The following is a 22,183-nucleotide window of genomic DNA, read 5'->3' as shown; positions in this document are numbered from 1 at the left end:
AAACCAGCAACAGCAATCAACATGCTAAACTCAGCTCCGAACAGTGTGTGGGAGGCTGGAAATAGGTGCTAAATTGTTATAGACAGCAATGGCCAGCTTGGACCGCGAGATGACGTCCCTCCTAACGTTCACCTTGTTTGTCCGAGGATCGAACAAACGGTAGGTTTTCACTTCGGAGGAACGTCTGATAAAGATAAGGAGATCAGCTCGAGGAGTGAGCTTTCCTATTTTATTATCAGGCATGTGTATGTATGCACGACACCCGAAGACTTTGAAGTGGGATATGACAGGCTGAGAACCAAAGAATGCCTCATACAGGGTCTTTTGAGGAAGAGGCGCAATCAGGCACCACTTGAGGATATAAGCCGCAGTGTTAGCAACCTCAACCCAAAGGTGCTCGAGGAGCTCTACTACGAACAGCATAGAGCGTGCCATTACCATGACTATACAGTTCTAACACTCTACGACTCCATTTTGAGAGGGGGAGTTGGTAGAGGTGAGATGGTGAGAGATACTATGCTGCTGTAGAAACTCAGAAAACTCGTGGGAGATGAACTCACCACCGCTATCACTCTTCATCCAACCAACACGACGACCCGTCTGGTTATGAACCAACAGCACCTAAGCAGAGAAATATGTGAAAGCATCGGACTTATGCTTGAGAAAGTGCACCCACATGTATTTTGAATGATCATCCACTATCAAAAAGAAGTACAACGCACCATTCAAGGTAGCAATGGATGTGGACCCACAAAGATCAACATGAATCAATCTAAGAGGTACCTCAGCTTTATGTATAGACTACTGAGCAAATGGGGTACGATGCTGCTTCCCGAGCTAACATGCTTTACAAACATCTCAAGCTAGCTTCAAGCGAGAAAGGCCCTCAACCATCTCACAGCAAGACAACTCATAAAGAGAGTCATAGCCAAGATTCCCTAGGCAGAAATGCCAAAGATGCTCATTGTTCGTAGGCTCCCGAGATGTGGCTAATGCCTAAAAGCTATGAAACATGGAGACCTCGGCTATCGGCTCAATAAGAAAATGGGTCATGTGGTATAGGCCACTAGGTTGTGCATCACCAAAACGAGCAATCATTAAACCAATCTGAGAGTCAAGGACCTCGATTGTGGTTGCTGTAAAGAAAATTCCTCACCCCAACTAACAAAGCTATTGAACAGATAACAAGTATACCCCAAGCTGAGGAACATGGTATACATTGTCTAGCAAAGCCAAATACGGACCCTTGTCAGTGGCAAAACTGACGCAACCTTGAGCCTGGATCTTAATCGAGGAGTTGTTTTATGCAGACCCGCCCAACTATAGGGGCTCGAGTACGGAAGATGTCCTCTATAGGAGTCATGCGATATGTAGCTTCATTGTCCAATAGGTGTTGATGTGCTCGACTGTGACGAGTGGGCCTCTGCAATAACCTCGTCAAGGAGGCAACTCATAGATATGGATGAGACTTGCATCAAATGTCCCTATGGAGATGATGTAGGCCTCAGCAAACTAGTCAGACAAGCCCTCTAGAGTTAAGGACATTGTCGATTGAGATGGCTAACTGGTGTGGCAGTGTGAGTTTGACCTTTTCATTGTCTCTTGCCATCACCCTATCTCTCCTAATGGGGGTTGCCTCACTGAGGGGCGGGGATCTGTGACTTGGGTTTTGGTGTTGTGCCTCTTGCCTTTGATCGACACTCATCGTCAAAAAGGCCAGCCTTTTACTAATGTTGACAATACATATTCTTCTTAGGTACGTTCTACCACCCGAATTTGAGTTGAGACTAGGAGTTTCCTTGTGATTCCCTTGATTTTGATTTTGTCTTCGAGCAGCCGTGCATAACGCAATAGCTGACATTCAAATTCATAGAATGTGGGTAAATTGGGCAGAGAAACCACTTACTGCACAAAATTGAAGTATTTATACAGCAGCTTGTTAAGAAACAATGTAATCTAATCGTCAAAGGACTTAGGAGTTCCTGTAGTGGAGAATTCAGCAAAGAAACACCAAAACTCAGCCAACTTGACTTTCAAGTCATCCCGGTCAGAGATTTTGAAGTTCTGAAGCTCATGGTCAAGACTTATACGATGGGTCCTCTCCTGAGCCTACATAGCGGTCAGTCAAGTATGCCCATCGCCCTGAAGCTAAGTCAAAATGCTAAAGCTAAGAATGAAACTCACGCAATAAATCATGCATCAGCTCGACAATAGCAGAGACAATACTAGCCTTCCGTGAGCAGATGACCTCGTATGGAACAAGTGTGGGATCGGGTTGAGGTTCCAATCCCTGCACAGAACCATGAGGTGTCGGGAAAGTAGGGTAAAATGGATGTGGAAGTTAAGATGCTTGTAGTGGTGGTGGTGTTTGATAAGGAGGAGGAGGAAGAGGTGGGTAGGCAGAAATAGGCTGTGAGTGTCCAATGAGTGCCAATTGATACGAAGGCAACACTGAAACATGAATGTTTCCATAAGGTGCCGGTGGAGATGGAGGCACTGGGACATATAAGCCCTGTCCAAATATCGGCTGGGACATAGCATAATGACCAAAGGGTCCACTACGTAATACCATGGAGGAAAATTGTGGCACCAATTGATCCACACTCGAAAGAGACTAGGAAAAATACCCATGCTGCAATGATCCCGAAAGTATGTGAGGAAAATATGAAACACCACCCGACAGAGGAAGAGATGTGGTCCTAACGGTTGTGCCTAAGTTTGAAGAACCCTCCGGTATGGTGAATGAAAACACACGTGATCCTACATGAGAGACAACATGTGGTGCACTTAATGGAGGCTGAAAGGATCTAGCAGTGGAATAAGAGGGTGGGATGGGAGGGAGATTAAATGGATTTGTGATGGGTGTAGATGTGGGAGATCATGTGGGTTCCTTTTGTCCATTAATGTGAGATGGAGAGAGCATCAAAGTTCAGCTCAAAGTGCAATAGACAATGTGGAGAGTAAACCACGACACCCAATGCAAATAGACTGAAAGAGTGTGTTCTGAAAGTACAAAGTACAACCCTTAAACCTTAGGGTTCTAGGGGATGTTCACAGCCGAACACGATAAGTGCCCATAAGTGTGTGATATAAGCACATACGAAATAAGACAATAAATCTAGGGAAAAAAACCTCTCATACCAAGAGTAAAAAGTGCCCCAATGTCCTACTGATCATCGACACTCCTCTATGAGTGTAGGCGTGAGTGAAAACCCAACAAACCCCCCTGGAGTAAACAGTGATCAAAAGTATAAGGATCATCTGCCACCAAAGGAGATCAAATTTAAAGCATTGTGAAATGCTTCAAATTTGTCACCAGTAAGAGCTTTGGTGAAGATGCCTGTCACATTACTAATGGGCTGTTGTACATACACTTCCTCATGAAGTTCCCCATGTAAAAATGCAGTTTGAATATCTAACTGATGCACAGTCCATCCATAATGGGCAACCAAAGCAACCATAGACCGGATGGTCGTCATTCGGGAGGTAGGAGCAAATGTCTCCTCGTAGTCAATGCCTTTCTTCTATTGTAGCCTTTAGCTACAAGCCTTGCCTTATATTTGTCAATGGATCCATCTACATTCCGTTTCAGCTTGTAGACCCATTTTGTTCCAATGGCTTTCTTCCCAAAGGGCAAAGACACTAAATCCCATGTTTGATTCTTAGTAATAGAATCCAATTCAGCTTGCATTGCTGCCATCCAATGCACACTTTGTCGTGCATCCTCAAAACATTCAGGCTCCCCATCATCAACTGTGCTTGCTGCCATAACAAACTCCATGGTATATGTAGTATCATACATACGAGCTTGCCTTTTAGTACGACCAGCCATGGATGCATCCAAATGACTATCTTTCATAGTCTATAAATACCATCTAGGCATTTGTCTTGCCTCTTGACTGTGCATAAGCTCTTGTTGAATTTCAGTTCAGCACTTTGCTGAATATTCAGATCAGCCAATGGCTGATTTTCTGCATTTTCCAATGAAGCAACTCGCTGAACATTGAGTTCACTTGCTGAAACTTCAGCTGAATCACCAAATGTAATGGGCAGTAGCCCTTCAAATACATCACGGGCAGCCTGATATGTGTCTAAACTAGCAAAGGACAATTCTGATTTTTCATCAAATAGTACATCCCTACTTGTAGTGGAGGGTTGGGCACGGAGATAGAGACAGACGGTCGTTACGCGCAGTGAGAGACAAAGAGAGTGAGATAGAGCAGAGTCGAGAGTGAGCCCGTTTATAGGTACAATGAGGAGAGAGTACCTTTAGGTTTTTAGATAGATATATATGTGTAAGTACAAGTGCTAAGGGTGTGTTTACACCCGAGCACATTTAAAGGCACGAGGCCTTTATTCCCAACAACCTTCCACCTAAACTTTGCTTCAATGAATCCAAGGCATGAGTATCCCTGCCAGCAATCAGCATGTCATCAACATACAAAACCAAGATAATTAGGCTGCCATCTGTTGCCTTCTTGGTGTACAAGCAGTGATCCACTTGACTTCTATGAAAGCCTTGGGACTGCATGAATGTATCAAACTTATGATAACATTCTCTTGGTGTTTGTTTTAGCCCATACAAACTCCTTTCCGAGTTTACATACCATTTTTTCTTTCCCTTGTTCAACAAACCCTTCAGGCTACTGCATATAGATGTCTTCGTGCAGATCACCATGTAAAAGCGCAGTCTTTGCATCCATCTGTATGAGCTCCATATCCTCAACTGCAACCAAGCCCAAAATGGTTCTCAATGTAGTCATCTTGACTACAGGAGGGAAAATCTCATCAAAGTCAATTCCATGCTCCTACTTGTACCCATTTGTACTTTGGGAAGAAACCAAAAGTGACATTTATCTTGTAAACCCATTTGTATGGAAGTGTTTTTTGCCTCTTAGGCAATTGCACCGAGTCCCAAGTGCCATTTTTCTCAAGAGATTCCATCTCTGATAACATGGCTTTATATCATTTCTTGTTGTCATGTCTGTCCATTGCTTCCTTGAAGCAAGACGGTTCACCACATTCTGTCAACATGACATAATCAGCCACATTGTTTGCACCAGGAACAAATATGTCAGGTTGTCTAGTAGCCCTAGATGATCTCCTAACCCAATGGTCATTGTTTGCTAGCTGTTCCTGCAAATTTCCGTTTTCAGCATGCTATCCTAGCATTTCAGCCTGCAAATCAGCATTAACAGCTTGCTATCCTAGCTGTTCCTGCACATATAGTGGCTCATTATCATGGGCAATAGCTGGCTGAACATTTTCAGCATCATTTCCTGCATTTACAGGTTCATTTACAGTAGGTATTTGCTGCTAGCGGGCACATTTTGCTGTCCAAAATGTATTTCTTCCCGGAATACAACCCTTCGGACCTCCTCAGTCTTTTCGGGCTGTTTGTGCATGCGATCTTCCCGGAAGATAACGGTCATTGCTGCATACTACTTTCCTTTTCTCGGGATCCCACAATTTATACCCCATTTCACCCTCATCACCATATCCTAGTAAAATGCATTTACAAGACTTTGGCTCAAGTTTGCTACGTTTTTCTTTACGAATGTGCACAAAAGCTTCACAACCAAACACTTTCAGATGAGCATATGAAGGTGGCTTGACCGACCACACTTCTTGGGGAACTCCCCCCACCCAAAAGACCTATTTGATGACCGATTAATTAAGTGAACGGCTGTCATAATAGCCTCTGCCCAAAAACCATGGGATAATTGAGCATGAGACAGCATCGTACGGACCTTATCCTATATGGTCTGATTCATACGCTCTGCAACTCCATTTTGGGGCGGATTATTGTGAGGGGGTGATAGGATCGAGGTGCAGCTGAGAGTGCAGTAGACAGTGTGAGAGTGAGAGAGAGACACCCAATCCAATAGACTAAGAGTGTAAAATGAAAGTACAAAGTACAACCCTTAAACCTTAGGGTTGTAGGGGGTGTTCACACCCGAACACAGTAAGTGCCCATAAGTGTGTAACATAAACACATAAGCACATACGAAAATAAGACTATAAGTCTAGGGGAAAAAATCTCTCCTACCGAGAGTAAAAAGTGCCCCAGTGTCCTACTGATCACCGACACTCCCATATGAGCGTAGGCGTAAGTGAGGCGTGAGTCAAATACCCAACAAACCCCCCTGGAGTGAAGAGTGATCAAGAGTACAAGGATCATCCGCCACCAAAGGATATCAAATTTAAAGCATCGCGAAATGCTTCAAATTTGTCACGAGGAAGAGCTTTGGTGAAGATGTCTGCCACATTACTGGTGGTAGGACAATAGACAAGGCTAATATCACCTGCATGTAGCCTCTCTCTGACAAAGTGATAATGGATCTCAATGTGTTTCGTGTAGGCATGAAACACTGGGTTCCATGCCACTGCAATGGCACTCTGACTGTCAGTGAACAAAGGAGTAGGCTCCATAACAGATACATCCAGACCAGCTAGCAAGCGTCTAAGCCATACGCATTCAACTGTGGTAGTGAAAGCTGCCTTGTATTCAGCTTCACATGACGATGTGGCAACAGTGGATTGTTTCTTGCTAAGCCAAGAAATGCAAGAAGAGCCAAGAAAGAAACAATTGTCACTAGTGGAGTGACGTGTATCATAATCACCAGCCCAATCAGAATCACTGTAAGCATGTAACTGCAGTGGTCCCCCCTTGGCATAAAGCAACCCAAGAGATCGAGTACCCTGCAAGTAGCGAAAAACACGCTTGACCGCTTGCCAATGTGACATACGTGGCTGATGCATATACCTGCTCAAAGCTGAAACTGCAAACTGTATGTCTGGCCTAGTGTTGCATAGGTAGATAAGACATCCAACTGCACGAGCATATGTATGTATATCAAACAAATCACTGTCATCATGTAATGACAGTTTCAGTCCAGGTTCCATAGGGGTACAAACTGGCTTGCAATCATGTAAGCCAAACTTCTCAAGAAGCTGCCCAATATACCTTGACTGTGATAGCCCAATACCTCGAGCATCATGTATGAACTGGATGCCCAAGTAGTAATGCAAAACTCCCAAGTCAGACATGTCAAAAGTTTGCTGCAAATTTTGTTTGAATGCTGAAATCTGATAAGCATGTGTTCCAGTGAGCAAAAGGTCAACAACATAAAGACATATAATCAGCATAGATCCCCCTTCTTTACATACGTAAAGGGTAGACTCAAATGAGCTGTTTAGAAACCCCTGACCAAGCAAGAAAGCATCTATTTTTGCATACCAAGCTCTAGGAGCTTGTTTCAAACCATATAGTGCCTTTTTGAGCTTGCATACCAAATGTTCTGAGCCTTCAACTGCAAAACCAATGGGCTGCTGTACATAAACTTCCTCCTGAAGTTCCCCATGTAAAAATGCATTCTTGATATCCAGCTGATGCACTGTCCAACCATAATGTGCAGCCAAAGCAATCATAGACCTGATTGTCGTCATACGGGAAGTAGGAGCAAATGTCTTCTCATAGTCAATGCCCTTTTTCTGTGCGTAGCCTTTAGCTACAAGCCGTGCCTTGTATTTATCAATGGATCCATCTACTTTCCTTTTCAATTTGTAGACCCATTTCATTCCAATGGCTTTCTTCCCAAATGGCAAAGACACCAAATCCCAAGTTTGATTCTTAGTGATAGAATCTAATTCAGCTTGCATTGCTGCCATCCAATGCACACTGTGTTGTGCATCTTCAAAACATTCAGGCTCTTCATTATCAAAAGTACTTGCTGCCATAACAAACTCCATGGTATGTGCTGAATCATGCAAACGAGTTTGCCTTCTAGTACGACCAGCCATGGGTACATCCAAAGGACTATCTTGCATAGTCTGTAAATACCATCTAGGTAACTGTCTAGCTTCCTGACTGTGTGCAAGCTCTTCCTGAATTTCAGTTTCAGTATTATGCTGAATATTCCGATCAGCCAATGGCTGAATTTTTGCACTTTCCATAGGAGCAGCTGGTTGAACATTAGGTTCATTTTCTGAAGCTCCAGCTGAATCACCAAAAGTAATGGGCAGCAGCCCTTCAAAAACATCACGGGCAGCCTAATATGTGTCCAAACCAGCCAAGGATAATTCTGATTTTTCATCAAAAACAACATCCCTACTGACAAAAACCTTCTTTGTAATGGGATCATAGAGTCTGTAGCCTTTGCTCTCACTGCTATATCCCATAAAGATGCACTTAACAGCCTTGTTGTCCAACTTTTTTCTAAGTACCTGTGGAATATAGGCATAAGCAAGACACCCAAAGGTACGGAAGTGGCCAACAGAAGATTTACGGTTGTTCCAAGCCTCAAAAGGTGTGATGGTCTTCAAGGCTTTGGTAGGGCATCTGTTCAAAATATGGCAAGCACACATGACTGCTTCCATCCAAAAACTATGAGGCAAGCTCTTTGCCTTCAGCATGCATCTGGCCATCTCCATGAGTGACCGATTCTTCCTCTCTACTACCCCATTCTGCTGGGGAGTATAGGCAGTAGTGTACTGATGGACTATGCCTTTCTGCTTCAAAAAAGAATTCAGCATAGAGGACATGTATTCCCCCCCTCGGTCCAAACGGAGAGTCTTAATTTTGCATCCGGATTGATCTTCAACAAGTGCATTGAAAGCCAAAAATACATCATACACTTCTGACTTCTTTTTTCAAACAGTAGACCCAGCAAAAACGTGTAAAGTCATCAATGAATGTCACAAAATAGTAACAACCGCCCAATGACATTGTTTGCATAGGCCCACAAACATCTGAATGCACCAACTGCAATCTGGTTGTTGCTCTGAAAGCAACATCACGGGGAAATGAGAAACGATGCATTTTTCCCAAAATGCATCCCTCGCATAAGTACTCAGAAGGTCTCTCCAAGAGAGGTAAGCCATCTAGCATCTGAGTACGCTGCAAAAGCATCGAGCTGCCAAAGTTTACATGCCCCAAACGAGCATGCCATAACTCCGCCTGTATCATAGCAGGAGTAAGAGTGGATGTCAAGTATGCCGACTGATCGACTGAAAGAGCATCCAACTCATATAAACCATGACACAAAGATCCTATCAAGACCAAAGTCATGCGTTCTTTATCTCTAACCATACAACGGTCATCATCAAATGTGACCTGCAAACCACAACGTGCCAAAGAAGAAATAGAAAGTAAATTCTTCTTGATTCCAGGCACAAACAAAGCATCCTGCAGGCAGAGAATAGAGCCATCAATGTCTATGAGTTGAATCTCCCCAATACCACGAACAAGGTATGATGCATTATTGGCACACTATACAGATTTCCCAACGGGAGGTGCACTAACTGAAGCGAACAGATCTCTGCAAGATGTAATATGTCTAGAAGCACCATTGTCAAAGAACCAAGTGTCAGCATCCTCTGTAGAGCTAAGTGCTCTATCGGCCCAAGAGATGTCATAACTGCAAGTGTAAAAACAATAGTCCCTGTCTACAACAAAGGACGCGGACTCACTAGCAGTGGTAGGAGTAGTAGAAACAGACATTCCTGACTCCTCCTTCTTCTCTTTGGCAATGCGCTTCCTGCACTCAGTGATATAGTGGCCTGGCTTCTTACAATAATGACATTTTCCCTTTTTAGCTTGCGTCCCCCCTTGTGTCTGATTCTGTGATGTGCCGGAAGTACCAGAACTCTGTGGAGCATTTTTCACCTTGCTGTTTTTGCCTTTTTGTCTTGCCACAAAAGCTTGCTCAGAGACTATAGCATCCACACCACTATTTTTACTTGTTTGCTCCTCCTCTAGAAGCAAACTAACCAGCTGAATAAAAGTGAGTGGGTGCTTGGCAATCCTCATGGTGAGGTTCAATGCAATATGAAAAGACAAGTACGAAGGAGGTAAGGAATTCAAGGTGGTGGATATCAACTTTGCATCCGAAAAGTACTCATCTACATTCATGAGCTGCTCCCGCAAGTCCTGAATCTTATTCAAGTGATCCTGCATAGAATCACCCTCATTCATCTTCAAAGTCTCTAACTCTTTCTTCAAGAAAGAGATTCGAGTCTCATTCTTTCCTGCAAACATATGCTCCAAAGTCAGCCATGCATCTCGTGAAGAAGATGCTGAACGAATGTGAGGGATGATGGACCGTTGAACTACCAAAGCAATCGGCGACAAAGCCTGTGCATCACGTGTATCCCAAGCTTTTTGAGCTGCAGTTCTTCGAGGAAGTGGCTGAGGTGGAGCGGGCTGAGGTCCCCGTTGTCCATGTGCCCCTTGAGGAGGAGGAGTAACGGGAGCTACAACTCCCCGTCGAGTTTCCTCTCCACTGACATAATCCCATAAATTCTTAGCCACTAATACATTCTTCATCATGAATGACCATAGCGAATAATTGTTTCCGTCCAAATCTGTCTTCCTTGGATACATACGTAAATACATCACCTCCCTGATTTGCCATGATGACAAATTTCCAAAGACAAATGAGCAATGTCAAAGCAGTAAGGACTGGAAATCTGCAAATTTCCAGAAATTGCAGCAAGCACACTTCTGCAATTAATGTGCAAAAAAACTGTCTCTAATGCACGCTTCCAAGGTGCAAACAGTGCTCAGCAACACTGTAATATCAAAATCCCCAAAATTTCTGCCAAAAATGTGTTCAAAACAATCTTTCTATGACTGTAACTGCAGTTCATATGCAAATGTCCTCAAAAAACATAAAAGCCCCAAAATGTCTGATAAATTTGGCCAGAATTTTGCATTCAATGTGTCCCAAACACGTTTCTGAATGCTGTGCCTGCTGCATAGGAATCCTCTCTTCCAGAAATTTATCTGGAATGAAAGGATAAAGAAAAAAAAATTAAAAAAAATACCTGACGTACTGACAGGCTGTCGTTGACCACTCAGCGTGGTGCTGACGGGTGACACGCGGGGCAGCAGTAGACGTGGCAGGTACAGGCGGCGCCTCCAGCAGACAGGTGGCGGCGTCTCCTTTATGAGCTAAGGATGCTGGCAGTTTGACAAGCGGTGGCAAGCTGCGCACTGGCGGGTACAGGCGGCGCTGAGGGCGTCTGCAGGTGGCGCGCAGGGCTGAGACGGCGACGTGTGCAGATGGTCCGCTGGGCAGAGGAGGCGGCTGGAGCTGGCGACCTGGGGCTGAACTGGTAGGGGCTGCAGAACTGGCGTGGGCTGCAGAAGGACATGCTGGTGCACAGGCAGTTGGGGGCAGACCTGCAGGCGGTGCAGGTGGCTGCACTAATGGTGGAGATTGCAGGTCTGAATGGCCAGCAGTTGGGGCAGCAGCTGACAAAGCTGGAGCTGACCAAGAGCCCAGCGAATTTGGGTGATGCTGGTACAGGAGTGAACAGGGCGAGAGGCTGAGCTGAACCTGAGCTTAATCCCTGCTCTGATACCAAATGTGAGGGGGTGATAGGATTGAGGTGCAGCTGAGAGTGCAGTAGACAGTGTGAGAGTGAGAGAGACAGAGTGAAGCACGACACCCAATCCAATAGACTGAAAGAGTGTAAAATGAAAGTACAAAGTAAACCCTTAAACATTAGGGTTGTAGGGGGTGTTCACACCCGAACACAGTAAGTGCCCACAATTGTGTGACATAAGCACATAAGCACATATGAAAATAAGACTATAAGTCTGGGGGAAAAAACCTCTCCTACCGAGAGTAAAAAAGTGCCCAGTGTCCTACTGATCACCGACACTCCCATATGAGCGTAGGCGTAAGTGAGGCGTGAGTCAAATACCCAACAATTATAAGGCGCAATGAGCTCCCTCTTTATCCTTTTGTTGTCACAAAATATCTGAAAGGCCTTGGACACATATTCCCCACCATTATCAGAGCGAAGACACTTAAGTGTCTTATCTGTCTGATTTTCAACCAATGCCAATAATTTTTTAAACTTGTCAAGCACTTCATCCTTGCTACGAATAGTGTAAACCCATACTTTCCGTGTATTATCATCGACAAAGGTGACAATATTTCTTTCCCCCTAAAGATAATCCTAGCATTTGACATACATCTGAATGTACTAACTCTAGAGAAGAAGATTTCAAAGAAAGAGACTTTTTATGAGACGTCTGTGCATGTTTGCCATAAATACAATGATCACAGTGCTCAAAATCAGCATAACGAAGACAAGGCAAGTAACCCAAACAAGAAAGCACTTTCATTCCTGTTTGACTCATGTGTCCCAACCGGCCATGCCACAAAGAAACGCTTGGCTGCTCGATCACGGCAACAACATGGTCATGCACACTAGATACATGAAGTGGATACAAAGTATCACTCTTGCAACCTTTGGCAATAACCCTAGATCCCTTACAGATCTTCCATTTTCCATCACCAAAGGTGGTATGAAAACCATAATCATCTAGCTGCCCTATGCTAATCAAGCTCTTCTTGAGCTAAGGTACATGCCGTACATGCTGAAGTGTAAAGACAGAGCCATGTTGAAACTGTACCTGCACACTGCCAATACCCAAAATGTCACATACATAGTTGTCCCCAAGATGGACAACACCATGTCGACCCCCTATATAAATGGAGAACCACTCACGATAAGGGGTGACATGAAAGGAAGCATCTGAATCGAGAATCCAGGTATGCATGTCATCATCCGTATATGTCAGTAAAGCATGTGCACCAAAGTGTGAAGAGACAAAGAGTACATCACTCCCACTATCACTGTTATGAGTGACTACATTCATCTCTTTCAATTTTTACACTGCTCTTCTTAGGCTCACTGTCCTTCTTCTCTTCCTTGCTATCATCTATATTCTTGCCTTTTCCTTTATCTTTCTTCCATTTATAGCAATCACGTTTAAAGTGACCCTTCTTGCCACAATGATGACATTCAATATCTTTGCCACGTGATTTACTGCGTCCCTTGCTATCATATTTGCCCTTTTGTTGTGATCTGCCCCTAGTATGCAAAGCACTCGAAGACTTACTGGATGCATTGTTCTGCCGATTCATCTCTTCCATAAGTAGAGCACTCTCGACATCAACATACAAAAGGATCACATTAGAATTGCTCATAGTAGTCCTGAATGTATCCCAACTCTCTCGTAGAGTGCAAAGCAAGAAAGCAGCCTTGAATTCCTCATCAATCGTGAACTTCAAGGCAGCCAGCTGGCTGAAAATGGAGTTAAACTCACTCAAGTGAGTAGACATTGTTGTACCCTCTTTCATATGCAAATCCATAAGCTTTTTCAGCCAATACACTTTGCTTACAGCACTCTTTTGTGCATACAGTTCTTCCCGTCTAGTCCATATAACATATGCAAAATCCAAACCTTCAATGTTGAACAGCAAGGCATCAGAAATCGATAGTTCTATGGTTGAGCGTGCAAGCTCATTTAACTCATCCCAATCATCCTCTTCCATGTCCGCGGGCTTTGCCCCTTTGGTTTTGATCGGCTTTGCCTGCTTCTTTTGCAACAGGATATTGTAGCACTACTTTTGCCAAACAGCAAAGTTATGTGCGCCTTCAAGCTTCTTTATGTGCATCAGATTACTGCCGTCATTGTTGCCAGCCATGATTTTCAGCCCAAATGTGTCCAAAAAACAACAAATGCAGGCCCAAAACTGTCATTCAAGTGACCAAGGTACAAACAAGTACCAATCAGCAATAAATGACCACACAGAAACACGGATCTGTAATTAAATTTTCAGAAGCACCAAACCATGTGCTACAACATTCCACAATTGATTACAGCTATTCCAAGGGCATATGCATCACATTACATGAGAAATCCCAGATTTTAGCTGCAATTTCTGTTGTACATGTACCCACGGGCATGAAATTTGACACGAATGGTCAAAAGCCCCAAAATTTTTGTGCTCAAAGCATCAACCGCTCATCTGCATTTTCTTTGTCATGCATAGAACAGGCCAACTTTGCTGAAATAGAGCAATTTCAGCAAAACCCCCAAATTTTACCAAGTGTTGATGTCCAAATTGCATGGAATTCAACCTACATGTACATAAAATGACCAAATGGTGCTCAGATTTTGCCAAAACTGCAAAAGCCCCAAATTGTACGGGGTCCAATGTGCATCAATGTCGAGAAATTGGGTAAATTTCAGCCCAATTTGTACATGTACATGAAAAGCCCCAAATGTTGGGGACAAAATGTCACAAATTCCTGCAATTTCTCATACAAATATCACTGTTGTGTTTTGCTCGCATCAAATCTCGACAAATCCCCAAATTTTTTAGGTCCGGCATGCACAAATTTTAGTAAAATTGAAAATTTTTCACTAAAATGTGAAAAGCCCCAAAATTCTCAAGCAAATGTGCACCGATTTTGCAATTTCTGAGTCAAATTGTCCAGTTCTGCATTAAAGTCCCCAAATCCGGGAAAAGCCCCAATTTTTTAGGTCCGGTGTGCACAAATTTCAATGAAATTGAAAAATTTTCACTAAAATGTGAAAAGCCCCAAAATTCCCAAGAAAATGTGCACCGATTTTGCAATTTCTGAGTCAGATTGTCCAGTTCTGCATTAAAGTCCCCAAATCCGGGAAAAACCCAAACTTTTCCAAGCCAGACTTGCACAGATCTTGAAACTGTGCTTCCACGTATGAATGTCGTCAAAGGAAAGGGGGTAAAAGAAAAAGATTTTGGGAAATTTTTTTATTTTTAAAAAAAAGACGCCTGACGTAAGGTTCGTTGACCCTCCGGCCTGTCGCGTGGCCTGTCTGCCGACGACCTGGCCATCACCGTCCAACGTTGCATCAACTGCTGCCTGGTTCCCCCCCACGTGCACCTGCTAGGCCCGTCGCAAACAGCGCCGGTCGTCAGCCTGTTTGGTCCTGGTGGCTCCCTACACGCAACCACTCTACCTGCCCACCTAGCAACGCGTCAGCTGCCTGACCCGTTTGTCGACCTGTCGCACGCCTTGCGACACCTGCAACTCCTCCTGTCGAGCCTGCTTGTAACACTTTCTGCTCGCCTGCAACACTTGCAACTTCCTCCTTGCCTAGCTCACGCTTGACGTCTCGAGAAGCATGCAGAACCTGATGGCTCTGATGCTAGTTTGTAGTGGAGGGTTGAGCACAGAGATCGAGACAGATAATCGTTACGTGCAGTGAGAGACAAAGAGAGTGAGATAGAGCAGAGTCGAGAGTGAGCCCATTTGTAGGTACAATGACGAGAGAGTACCTTTAGGTTTTTAGATAGATATATATGTGTAAGTACAAGTGCTAAAGGTGTGTTCATACCCGAGCACATTTAAAGGCACGAGACTTTTATTTCCAACACTACTGATAAACACCTTTTTAGAGACAGGATCATAGAGTCTGTAGCCTTTGCTCTCACTACTATATCCCACAAAAATGCATTTGACAGCCTTGTTATCCAACTATTTTTTGAGTACCTTAGGAATGTGTGCATATGCAAGACACCCAAAGGTACGAAAGTGTCCAACAGAAGGTTTCTGACTGTTCCAAGCCTCAAAAGGTGTAATTTTCTTTAATGCTTTGGTGGGGCATCTGTTCAAAACATGGCAAGCACACATAACGGCTTTCATCCAAAACTATGTGGCAATCTCTTTGCTTTCAATATACATATGGCCATCTCCATGAGTAACCGATTCTTCCTCTCTGCAACCCCATTTTGCTGTGGAGTATAAGCAGTAGTGAATTGATGAACAATGCCCTTCTGCTTCAAAAAAGAATTCAGCATAGAGGACATATATTCTCCCCTAGGGCCCTCGATCAAAACGAAGAGTCTTTATTTTGTAGCCAGATTGGTTTTCAACAAGTGCAACAAAAGCCAAGAATGTATCATACACTTCTAGCTTTTTTACCAAATAATAGATCCAACAGAATCGAGTAAAGTCATCAATAAAAGTCACAAAATAGTAACATCCTCCCAATGACTTTGTCTGCATAGGCCCACATATATCTGAATGCACTAACTGTAACCTGGCTATGGCTCTGAAAGTAACATCATGGGGAAACGAAAACCAATGCATTTTTCCCAAAATATATCATTCGCACAAGTGCTCAGGAGGTCTCTCCAGAAGAGGTAATCCATCTAGCATATGTGTACGCTATAAGAGCATCAAGCTACCGAAGTTCACATGCCCCATGCGAGCATACCATAACTCTGCCTGTATCATAGCAGAAGTAAGAGTGAATGCCAAGTACACTGACTAATCAACTAAAAGAGCATCCAACTCATATAACCCATGACATAAAGTGCCAGTCAAGACCAAAGTCATGTGTTCTTTTTCTCTCACCATGCATCTGTCATCATCAAATGTGACCTGCAATCCACATCGTGCCAAAGAAGAAATAGAGAGAAGATTCTTATTTATACTTGGCACAAACAAAGCATCCTGTAGACGGAGAATAGAGCCATCAATGGCTGTGAGCACAATCTCCCTAATACCTCTAACAGGATATGATGCATTGTTGGCACACTATACAAACTTGCCAACTATAGCTGTACCAACAGAAGCAAATAAATCTCTGCGAGATGTGATGTGCCTAGAAGCACCACTGTCATAAAACCAAGTGTCTGCATCCTCAGTAGAGCTAAATGCTCGATCAGCCCAAAAAGTGTCATAACTGCATGTGTAAAAGCAATAGTCCCTGTCTGCAACAAAGGACGCCAACTCAATAGCAGTAGAAGGAGCATCAGAAACAGACATTCCTAACTCCTCCTCCTTGGCAATGCGCTTTCAACACTCAGTGATGTAGTGGCATGGCTTCTTGCAATAATGGCATTTGCCCTTTTTGGCTTGCATGCCCCCTTGTTTTTCACTTCCCTCTGAGGTGCCTGAAGTTCCAAAGCTCTGCGGAGCATTCTTTACTTGGCTACCTTTGCCCTTCTGTCTAGCCATAAAAGCCTACTCAAACGCTATGACATCCACACCACTATTTCTTCTTGTTTGCTCCTCTTCTAGAAGCAAACTGACTAATTGAAGAAAGGAAATAGGTTGTGGGGCAATCCTCATTGTGATGTTTAGGGCAGTGTGAAAAGCCAAGTACGAAGGAGGTAATGAGTTCAATGTAGTAGATATCAGCTATGCATCTGAATAGTACTCATCAACATTCATAAGTTGCTCACACAAGTCCTGAATTTTACTCAAGTGATCCTGCATAGAATCACCCTCATCCATTTTCAATTTCTCAAGCTCTTTCTTTAAGAAAGAGATGCGGGTCTCATTCTTACCAACAAAAATCTGCTCCAAAGTTAGCCAAGCTTCTCATGAAGAAGCTGCCGAACAAATGTGGGGGATGATGGACCACTGAACTGCCAATGCAATCAGCGACAAAGCTTGTGCATCCCGTGTATCCTATGCTTTTTGAGCTGCCGAACTTTGGGGAAGTGGCTGAAGTATAGCAAGGGGCAAGCTGAACAGGCTGAGGTGCCCATTGTCCACGTCCTCCTGGAGGAGGAGTAGCAGGAGCCACAACTCCGGGCTAAACTTCTTCTCCACTGACATAATCCCAAAGATTTTCCACAACAAGCACATTCTTCATCATGAAGGACCAAAGTGAGTAATTCTTACCATCCAATCTGTCCTCTTTGGATACATAGAAAAATACATCTCCTCCCTGATTTGCCATGATAATCAATATCAAAAGAAGACAAAAGAGCAATGTCCAAATTGGAATTACCTGGAAATCTTAAAAATTTCTAGAAATTACAGTAAATAGCTTGTTGCAATTAGTACACTGAGGTACACTCTGTCAAAATTGTCTATAATACACGCAATCCAAGGTGCATTTAATGTTCAGCAACATTGTATAAGCAAAAAACCCAAAAATTTCTTGTCCCAAAATTGTCCAAAACAGTCTATCTCTAACTGAGACTGTAGTACATGTGCCAATGTCTTCAAATTTTTCAAAAGCCCCAAAATTTCTAATAAATTTGCCCAAAAATTTGCATCAACCGTGTCCCAGACAAATATCCAGACCAATGTACCTGTTGGGCAAAAGCCTCTTTTCCAGATATGAATCTGGAGTAAAAAGGTACAATTCAAAAAAAAAAAAAAAAAACCTCTGAAATCAGTCGATTACTCAAGCTGGTGGCCACAGTTCCAAGTACAGGTGCAAGCAGCGCTTCCTAGCGAGCTGACGGGTAGCTGAGTACAAGCAGGCACAGGTACAAGCGCAGGCGCAGGTACAGGCGCAGGCAGGGATAGGCGGCGCAAGTACAGGCGCAGGTACCAAACGACGATGCTTCCAGGTGAGCTATCAGACTCCTAGGCAAACAAGTGATGCTGGAGGCGGGCATGGCAGGTGCTCACAGAGGCCGACGCTGGCTCAGGTCACTGGTCAGGGGCGGAGCTGCAGGAAGGCACGCAAGCTGGAGAGCACAGTAGGGGCTGCGCTAACAGGGCCAAGGCGTCTTTGAGACCTGGTAGGAGAGCACAGACTGAGCAGGAGTAGGGCAGCTCCAGAGCTGACAATGGACAGGAGGCTGATCTGCACCGAACCGGGACTCCTAGAAGCTCAACAGAGCTCATCTGTGCAGAGCCTCAGCTCTAACACCAAATGTGAGATGGAGAGAGGACCAAAGTTCAACTCAAAGTGCAATAGACAGTGTGGAGAGTGAAGCACAACACCCAATGCAAATAGACTGAAAGAGTGTGTTCTGAAAATACAAAGTACAACCCTTAAACCTTAGGGTTGTAGGGGGTGTTCACACCCGAATACAATAAGTGCCCATAAGTGTGTAACATAAGCACATACAAAATAAGACAATAAGTCTGGGGGGAAAAACCTCTTGTACCGAGAGTAAAAAGTGCCCCAATGTCCTACTGATCACCGACACTCCTCTGTGAGGTAGGCGTGAGTGAAAACCCAACAATTAAATGCATTAAATTGAAATAATGATGATGAAGATACAGCTACTTCATTTTGACCTTTGAAAACAATTTGTTTGAAGGAAAAGAAGAGGAGGGAGTACTCACAGTTACTTGTTTCAACTGCTTACCTAGTCTTGAGTTCACAAAGAAATATATATCTTCCTCACTACACATAAACCAAAAATTGTTTTGCATACGTCCTTCATCATGAAAATCATCCATACCAATAGGAGAAGGGAAATCATCATTAACAGAATCTAAAATAGTAGACATACCTAGCACCAAAGAGAATAAGTATGAAGGCAATGGAGTGTACTCTATGCCAATTTACACTTGCGGATGGCCAATCCTAAGTGGAGATTCTACCCTTCCTGCATGGTTAGTAGATCAATGCATAGAATCTAAAGGGTGAAATTCAAACTTACCTTCTATCTGCTGCAGGGCTCTATGCATCAAAATGAGATCGTACTGGGCTGCAGTGATCTCATAAGGTCATGAAACTCCATGGTAGTCCAATGTCTGTCTGGCCATGTCGGGAGCTTGTGATGAAGCAAGCTGTGAGGCCCACTCCAACTCGTTTCTCGATGGATCTAGCTCAAATGTGAGAAGTGGTATGCAAGTAGTGTTCAAAGTCATCTACCCTTCTATTGTTCCTGCTTCTTGTGTAAAGCTTTCAAATCAAGGCCTAAGTTTCTCTCAGAGAACTCGGCTCTGATACCATATGAAGAAATACCCTAACACAAAAACACAAATAACACCATACGGCAAAAGCATAGACCGATAAAAGAACGCAATAAGGGTTAGGGTAACTCAGAGACAATGAACACAGAGAATGAATGAAGTGATATGACTATTGAATATACAATGCTCATGCAGCAAAAACACTATGTAGCGAATGAATATTGTATCTCGAACTCCTATATCTCAAGGATCAAAGCAAGGGTAATGAGCTAGAGAGTGTGTTGTACTCCAAACAAATCCCAAATCGCAGCAAGGCAGCCAACGAATGTCGAGAACACCAGCAAAACGCAGCCAAAGAAGGCTAGATCTGATGGAAACGGCAGTGCAAGAGAGAGAAAGACTGAAAACGCATATGAGAGAGAGAGAGACTAAAAATGCTGGCTGTAGGTGAGAGAAAACAACAAACGCAGGCTCCAGGAGAGAGGAAGACTGAAAACGCAGGAAAAACCAGCAACAGCAGTCAACATATTGAAATCGGCTCGAAACAATGTATGGTAGGCTGGTAACAGGCGCCAGCTGTTGTAGACAGCTATGGCCAGCTTGAACTACGATGTCCTCCACGTCCAAGGAGTGGGCAGCAAGCTGAAATGCCTAAAATTTGCAAAAACGAGATTAAGTCTGAATGGAGGGCAGCATACCTATTTATAGAAAGTTTGGGCCCTCCCAAGTGGGTTTATGCTTATGGGATACAGACACTCTCTAGAAACACATTTCTTTTTAAACATGGTTAATAATTAGATCTAAAAATGTTGGATAAACAAGGTTTCTTCCTTAATTAAGCATGTTTTGGGGTTGTTTAAGCGAAGCTAATGCATTTTAAACTAAATAGAGCCATGCCGGTCTAAGAGGTTGAGACGTATTCCATGAGGATACTCTCATAAAATGTAAAGGGTTCAAACGATGACACTTTAGGTAGGGCCGAAGCCTCACGAGACACAAGCTACATAGAGCTCTAGTAGGAGGGTCGATTGATTTTCTTATGCTACAAGAGCAGTATCTCTCGATAGAGAAGATATCACAATGTTATGGAAAGTTATTGCCAAATTAGAGCCACACTTACTAGGTAGTAGCTGTGGGTGCTACTCAAATACAAATTGGAGTATGCATATGCATTGGGGAGCAATGGACACAATGCATGCAGAGTTGGGGTATCTTGATTCCAAGGAGAGCCACGTGGGTCTCAACGAGAGCGGAGGAGGCACTCATTGGTTAGTAGGTCATTTAGCCTGAATGGCCAATGAGACAAGATGGTTCTAGACTAACCTCGATCAATCTCTACCATAGGTTGATCACAAGATTGTAGGGGGTGACTTTAATATAGTAGAGGCATTTGAGGACAAGAAAGGCAAATGCATAGAAATCATTAGGGAAGGAAAGCAGGTTGCTTGGGAAGATTTATTAATTCATATCAGATGCCAAGTCCCCTGGTTCACAATAGTGCTTGACACATCCACAAGTTCATTCCAAGAGAGACACGGCAACAAGAGCCAAGACTTTCTCTAGGATCAATCGATTTGATGTGGATGACATGGCTACGACAAAGGCAGCCTTATAGGCATTATACTTGGCACGATCCTCTCAAACCACTCATCAATTCAAATACTTCTCTTTGAGAGAGTAGGGGTGTTAAGCTAAAAGAGATGCATTACACATTAAATCTTCATTAGCTTATTAAAACAACCCCAAAACTCAAAGTTTACCAAAGTTTTTGTGTCCCATAAGCAATCACCCAAACTTTGAGAGGATCCACATCTATAAATAGAAGGTTGCCCACTCCACTCAGTTCATCCCTTGTTTAGCAAGTTACCCTAGTTCTTCTCGATCTCCATCCATCAAGCGCCTCATTCAGCTTGTTGTTGTGGTCATCTCCAACTATCGCTCTTCACCTTGGTGACTCCAAAGAGTTGCATTTTGCCCCAGCTTACTGATGCCGTTATCATCTACACTAGGTCTTTTCTGCATTTTCACCACTTTTTTCTCATCAACCCCTGCTCCAACTGGTGTTTAGAACTCTCGAGATCCATCTCCTGTGGTTGACATACATTGCTACCTCTCTCAACCCACTTCTACAAAAGCCACTAGTTGTACCTCTGCCTTTGAGTTTCTGCATTTTGTGTTTTTGCATTTGTGTTTGAGTTCTCTATGTTTCAGTCATGGTTGTACACTCAATGTTTACTTTTGCAAACCTTAGCATATCTCCACAAGGTGAACCCTAGTCCACTGTTAGGATTCCAGAGCACTCAATGTACAAGGACATTATAAGAGAGAGAGTCACACAAATGTGGAGATCTAGACCCTTACTATGAGCAATAGTGACTTGGATAAAAGCCTCCAAGAGATGACTTCCTTCTTCAAAGAGGAGGCCATGAGAAGGAGCCAACCTTCTAGAGAAGGAAAGAGCAGCCAGAGCATCATTGGCCACCTTACAGAGGGAGAAGGAGAGATGGCCAAAATTCAAACGGAGAGCTAAGAGGATACACACTGCCAAAGCAAAGATCAATGCCATGAAGGAAGCTATATCAAAGTACATATTCCACACAAGAGCCTCTTACTTGACTTAGTCTAGCAACAAGGTTAATAGAGATTTTTTCCACTCCACTAGGTAGAGCCTAAACACTCTAGATAGGGTGTTCAAAGATAGGAGAGCTAA

General features: G+C 43.5%; 1 protein-coding gene across 4 annotated transcripts in view; it reads right to left on the bottom strand.

Moving 5' to 3' along the window:
- Positions 1-22,183, bottom strand: part of LOC148014861 (choline monooxygenase, putative (CMO-like)) — a 149,812-nt gene that overhangs the window by 91,158 nt on the left and 36,471 nt on the right. The gene's annotated exons all lie outside the window — the stretch shown is intronic.

The sequence above is a fragment of the Lygodium microphyllum genome, chromosome 24, assembly GCF_053477565.2.
Source record: "Lygodium microphyllum isolate KBCC chromosome 24, Lygodium_microphyllum_v1.1.10, whole genome shotgun sequence".
NCBI classification, from domain to species: domain Eukaryota; kingdom Viridiplantae; phylum Streptophyta; class Polypodiopsida; order Schizaeales; family Lygodiaceae; genus Lygodium; species Lygodium microphyllum.
The sequence above is the reverse complement of the archived record's forward strand: the minus strand, read 5'-3'. Positions and strand labels throughout refer to the sequence as shown.